The sequence below is a fragment of the Ictalurus furcatus genome, chromosome 3 (genome assembly GCF_023375685.1).
Source record: "Ictalurus furcatus strain D&B chromosome 3, Billie_1.0, whole genome shotgun sequence".
Classification (NCBI taxonomy): domain Eukaryota; kingdom Metazoa; phylum Chordata; class Actinopteri; order Siluriformes; family Ictaluridae; genus Ictalurus; species Ictalurus furcatus.
Genome location: NC_071257.1, coordinates 8,668,549 through 8,675,765, shown reverse-complemented (window position 1 = coordinate 8,675,765; position 7,217 = coordinate 8,668,549).

Sequence of the window (7,217 nt, the reverse complement as noted above, 5' to 3'; positions counted from 1 at the left end):
ACTTTTTTCCCTCACTGTATATATATATATATATGTGTGTGTATATGTATATATATATATATATATATATATGTGTATATGTATATATATATATATATATATATGTATATGTGTATATATATGTATATGTGTATATATATGTATATGTGTATATATATGTATATATATATATATATATGTATGTATATATATATATATATATATATATATATATATATATATATATAGATAGATAGATAGATAGATAGATAGATAGATAGATATAGATATAGATATAGAGATATATATATATATATATATATATATATATATATATATATATATATATATATATATAATTATATAGTGTGTGTGTGTGTGTGTATGTACATACATATATATGAAAAGGTCTGGGGCATTGTAGTTCATCCCAAAGGTTTTCAGTAGTTTTGAGGTCAGGGCTCTCTGCAGGCAACTCAGGATCTCCCGCACCAACCTTGGCAAACCATGTCTTTATGGATCCTGCTTTGTGCACAGTGGCATTGTCATGTTTGAATTACATTCTTAATTCCAGTGAAAGGAAATTGTAATGCTAAAGCATACAAATACACCCTTATACAATTGTGTGCTTCCAACTTTGTGGCAACAGTTTGGAGAAGGCCCTCATATGGGTGTGATGGTCAGGTGTCCGCAAACCTTTAGCCATACATTTTTTTATTTATGTCAACTTTATTAGGAACACATGTACACCTGCACATTCATGCGGTTATCCAGTCGGCTGATCATGTGGCACAGCAGAATGAAAAATATCATGCACATACAGTCAAGAGCTTCAGTTAATCTTCACATCAAACAAAATCAATCAGAATGGGGAAAAATGTGATCTCTGTGACTTTGATTGTGGCATGGTTGTTGGTACCAGATGGGCTGGGTTAAGTATTTCAGAAACTGCTGATCTCCTGGGAATTTCACACACAACAATTTCTTTGTATCTTCAGGATCTTTAGTACGAGCATCAGGGTCATTTTTTTTATTTTATTTATTTATTTATTAGATTAATTCGATTTTTAGCTTCAAGTTTGTATTTTCTAAGTGAAGTTATCCAGTGTATAGTAATTGAGACTTTGGTGTAAACTTTTTAACAATTGAAGGAAGTGAAGGAGGCTACAAGCAGGAGTAAATCTAGCAAGACTAGCTATGACATCATAACTAAAAGGGAGAGCGAGAAGGTAACATAAGCATGTTTGGTAACATGCATAAAGTGGAGAGAATGTGTGAGAGTGGGGGTGACAGCATCCACATATCCCAGTTTACCAGTACTCTCTATGCCCATGAACCCTACAGATCTGCACATTTACCTAAAAGAACGCTATTAACAAAAAGCTTGTCTAAACTAATAGTTTTTTGGCCCGGACATTAAGATTGAGGCTGTAAGATTGAATTAGTGTCCAACATTAATTGGAAGGCTGTTCCATAACTAGGGTTTTGCCACCTGATGTAGCCTTCATTATTCTAGTGCTCTAGGGTTTATTATTCTAGTAGTGGATCATAAAAGACCAAAAGTTTGCACAGGTACTCCAGTAAAAATACATTCAGTGCTTTATAGGTTATTTGTAGTATTTTATAATCAATGTGAAATTTTACTTGGAGCCAATTCAGTATGTATAAGATAGGTATGATGTGGTCAGATCATCTGCTTCTAGTAAGAAATCTGTCTGCTTCATTCTGGATTAATTGGAGCTTGTTTTTGCATGAAATGGAACATCCAAACAGCAAGCCATGGTAATACAATAGTCCAGACTATAGGTTACAAAAGCATGAACTATGTTTTGTGCATTGTGTAGTGACTGCATTTCTTATGTTAGCAATATTTTTAGATTAAAAAATCAGCTATCCTGGTAACTTTATCCGAATGAGCTTCAAATGAGAGACTGAGTCAGTAATAACACTAAAGTATTTTATTGCACATGCTGTAAATGAAAGGCCATCCAGAGTTACTGTGTAATCAGAATGCTGAACTGCTAGCTGATTATAGTAGAAGAATTTCTGTCTAGTCATAATTAATGTAGCGATTCACTGCAAAAGCAGGCAGAACACAGACAGAAGTGGGGGTTGATGGTTACAGAGCCTTTTATTTTCTTAGGTGATAGGGAAATGGGCAGATGGGAGTGCAAAGGTGGTGCTTGAAAGTAGAATTTTCTATATTTCTAAATAAATATGACCTAAAACATCAGATTTTCACATCAAAAGTCCTAAAAGTAGACAAAGAGAACCCAATTAAACAAATGAGACAATAATATTATACTTAGTCATTTATTTATTGAGGAAAATGATTCAATATTACATATCTATGCGTGGCAAAAGTTTCCTCACACACATAAGCACAATGGACCATGGTCTCCACCAGCTAGATCACTCACTCTGTCTCTCTGATTATGACAGTCAAAGTACTGTACTTTGTAAAAAAGTACAAAGAAACACACATAAGTAGTCTGGCAGTAATAAGACACAGGTGACCATCACAGGTGAGAAACATCACATTATCTGCTGGTTCATCCCCCTGTCTCCTCTCCATCCACAGCTGACCACACCCCTGCCACCTGAATCAGGCCAGGGAGCCTTTGGGCCTGCCCCCCCCACCCCCCACCATGGTGGGAGAGGTAATCTGTCACCACCATGTGTGCCCCCGTCCTGTGGACCGCCTTGAATTTGAATGGGTGATGTGCCAGATATCAATGAATGATACGTGCATTGGCATTCTTCACATGGTGAAGGTATTGGAGCAGGGTGTGACTGGAACAGAAGGTAACAGGGCATCCAAGTAGGCAGTACAAGAGAGTGAAGACTGCCAACTTAATGGCTAAACACTCCTTCTCTTTCGTGCTGTACTTATTCTCTCTTACTGAGAGCGTCCAGCTGATGTACAGCACAGCCGTTTCTCTCCCTCCACCTCCTGGGACAAAAAGACCACCAGCCCTCTGTTCAATCCTGTAAAACAAAATGGAGAGAAAAGTTAAGAGAATGCAACAGTGGGCCCCTACACAAAACCACTTTTACCTGCCAAAAAGCCCACTCACATGGACCAGATCTGGTGCTTCTTTTTAGTGAGGTCAGTCAGTCAGGTGACATCCAACAAATTAGGCATAAACCTATGATAATAGCTAGCTAGCTACAGGAACTGCCTTATCCCCTTTTTGGTCTTGGGCAGGCCACAATCACTGATGTATTATCAATCTGGGGACGCACCTGCCCATGGCCCAAGTGGAAGCCCAGATACCATACTTCCACCAGTCCAATTGCACACTTCATTGAATTTGCTGTGAGTCTCGCTCATCTTAAGTATCTCAGGACAGCTCTCGAATTTTGTCAATTCTGCTGCAAATCATTATTGTGAACGATAATGTAATCTAAATAAGTAGTGCCATATACATTGTGCAGGCAGAGTATTCTGTCCTTAAGATGTTGAAAAGTCACTGGGGCTCTGAACAAACTAACGAGAAAGGTGAAGTCCCAAATGGACTGTAAAACGCAGTTTTTTCTCTAGATATTGGAGTCAAGAGAATCTGCCAATACCCCTTGGTTATGTCCAGTGTTGAATAAATGCAAGCCATGCCTAACTGATCAAGAAGTTCATCAAAGGATGGCATTTGGTATGCATCAAATTTTCTGAAGTCCATACCAATTCGTCATCCTTGGGCACCAAAACCTCGGGCTGCTCCAATCACTGTGGGACTTCTCAATTTTTCCCATGTTGAGCATAGCCTTGAGATCATCCCAAACCACATTTATTTTGTGTTCAGGTAATTGGTATGGGCAGCTGCACTTGGAAAAGTCTCAATTTGGTGCTCTATGTGGTCTGTGTAACTGGGTAAAGGCAAAAACATATGGAAAATTCCCTTCGCAACAGACATCAAAGGGCCCTTGCCACTTTCGGAGTAATATGGAACGTGACATGGACAGTAAAACAAGTAGCTTATCTCCTGGTACTAATTCCTGCAGCGGAGTACCCATGTTGTATAGTCGGGACCGTCATTCCTGGTCCTGATGCTAATTCTCCTGTGTTCAGTGACTTAAGGCTTGGTGGAACTCTTTTACTGCAAACAACAGTGGTTCAAGCCACTTATCGCAATTACATACAAATAATATTTTTAAGCATTTGATTAAACTGTTTGACCAGCCCATCTGTTTGTGGATGGTAGATACTGGTGCGAATTGAATTCTAACAGTTTGCAAAGATAGCATTACAGAAAGGACATGCCCTGGACAGTCAGGATCTATTTCGGGATCCTGACTTGGGAGATAACATGGAAGCCTTCACAATGCTGTGTGCTCAGATGTTATGAAGAGCCACTGCTTCCTGGTTTCATGTTGCACAGTCTACTAGAACTAACACAAAGCAATGCCCTTATGCAGATTGTTCAAATGGCCTGATGAGGTTCATGCCAGTTCTTTCAAAAGGACCTCGATTAAGGGAAGAAGGTGCAATGGCAGTTTTGGGGTGGCCAGCAGATTCACCAGCTGACATGTGTCAAGCTGACACCTTGTAGCAGTTTGTGCTCGTGCATCACATCACCTAAAAGTAGACAAACAGAACCTAATTAAACAAATGAGACAAAAATATTATACTTAGTCATTTACTTATTGAGGAAAAGGACCCAATATTGCATATCTGTGAGTGGCAAAAGTATGTGAACCTTTGCTTTCAGTATCTGGTGTGACCCTCTTGTGCAGCAATAACTGCAAGTAAACATTTCTGGGAACTGTTGATCAGTCCTGCACATTGGCTTGGAGTAATTTTAGTCCATTTCACAGCACAGAACAGCTTCAACTCTGGGATGTTGGTGGGTTTCCTCACATGAACTGCTTGTTTCAGGTCCTTCCACAACATTTCTATTGGATTAAGGTCAGGACATTGACTTGGCCATTCCAAAACATTAAATTCTCTAACCATTCTTTGGTAGAACAATTTCTGTGCTCAGGGTCATTCTTTTGCTGTATGACCACTTTCTCTTGAGATTCAGTTCATGGATAGATGTCCCGTAAACAATCCTTTAGAATTCACTGGTATAATTCAGAATTCATTGTTCTATTAGTGATGGCCAGCCGTCCTGGCTCAGGTGCAGCAAAACAGGCCCAAACCCTGATACTACCACTACCATGTTTCACAGATGGGATAAGGTTCTTGTGCTGGGATGCATTGTTTTCCTTTCTCCAAACATAATGGTTCTCATTTAAACCAAAACATTTTATTTTGGTCTCAGCCATCCACAAAGCATTTTTCCAATAGACTTCTGGCTTATCCACATGATCTTTAGCTGCAGACAGGCAGCAGTGTTCTTTTTGGAGGGCAGTGGCTTTCTCCTTGCAACCCTGCCATGCACACCATTGTTGTTCAGTGTTGTCCTTCTGGTGGATTAACATTAGCCAATGTGATAGAGGCCTTTAGTTTCTTAGAAGTTACCCTGAGTTCCTTTGTGGACTATTACCTCATGGGCCATTATACCTCATGCTCTTAGAGTGATCTTTGTTGGTCCACCACTCCTTGGTAGGGTAACAATGGTCTTGAATTTCCTCCATTTGTACACAATCTGTGCGATTGTGGATTAGTGGAGTCCAAACATTTAGAGATGGTTTTGTAAACTTTCCCAGCCTAATGAGCATCAACAACTCTTTTTCTGAGGTCCACGGAAATCTCCTTTGTTTGTGCCATGATACATTTCCACAGACATATGTTGTGAAGATCAGAATTTGGTTTTTATATAAAATAGGGCACTCAGTCACATCTGATTGTCATCCCATTGATTAAAAACACCGGACTCTAATTTCACCTTCAAATTAACTGCTTTTACCACTCATAGATATGTAATATTGGATCATTTTCAATAAATAAATGCCCAAGTATAATATTTTTGTCTCGTTTGTTTAATTAAGTTCTCTTTGTCTACTTTTAGGACTTGTGAAAATCTGATGTTTTAGGTATTTATTTATGCATATTTATGCAGAAATATATAAAATTCTAAAGGGTTCACAAACTTTCAAACACCACTGTATACTGATCAGTACATACTGTATCAATGGCCGAGCAGTAGGTACTCAATCAAATTCAGTAGGTACTGACATAATAAGCAATTTCAGATGCAACCATGCATTAATATACCCAGTGCTGTGCGCAGATCAGTTAATCGATAATGAGATTCGTTGACAATGATTTTCATAATCAATTATTAGCTATTTTATCAATTAGTTGTTGCAGCTCTAATAAAATTTTATTAACTAAATAAAATCAATATTTGGTATGACAACCCTTTGCCTTTAAAACAGTCATAAAACTATTTATTGGTGGTGAAGAATCTAATGAGGCTAACACTTTTACACTGTAATACAAGATTACAGGGTTGTCAAGGTTGTCACATGTACAAGGTTGTCAAGGAAGAAAATTTGCTTCCTTCTGCTCTGAGGATTGTTTTTTTTCCAGCAGGACAATGCTCCATGCCACGCAGCCAGGTCAATCAAGGTGTGGTTGGAGGACCACCAGATCAAGACCATGTCATAGCCAGCCTAATCTCCAGACCTGAACCCCATTGAACACCCCTGGAATGTAATCAAGAGGAAGATGGTTGGTCACACGCCATCAAACAAAGCCAAGCTGCTTGAATTTTGTGCCAGAAGTGGCATGAAGTCACCCAACATCAACGTGAAAGACTGGTGGAGACCATGCCAAGACGCATGAAAGCTGTGATTGAAAATCAGGGTTATTCCACCAAATATTGTCTTCTGAACTTTTCCTAAGTTAAAACATTAGTATTGTGTTGTTTAAAAATTAATATGAACTTATTTTCTTGGCATTATTCAAGGTCTGACAACATAGCATCTTTTTTTGTTATTTTGACCAGTTGTCATTTTCTGCAAATAAATACTATAAATGACAATATTCTTATTTGGAATTTGGGAGAAAACTTGTCAGTAGTTTAAAAAATAAAACAAAAATGTTAATTTTACCCAAACACATACTGTACATATAAATGGTAAAACCAGAGAAACTGGTAATTTTGCAGTAGTCTCTTAACTGTTTCCAGAGTTGTGTGTGTGTGTGTATATATATATATATATATATATATATATATATATATATATATATACCTCTGAAGTGTAATAATTTCATATTTCCCCAAAATTCTACAGTAAACCTAATTGATCTTTATTATGAACATAGAGTAACTGGGAACTGATTTCAGTGG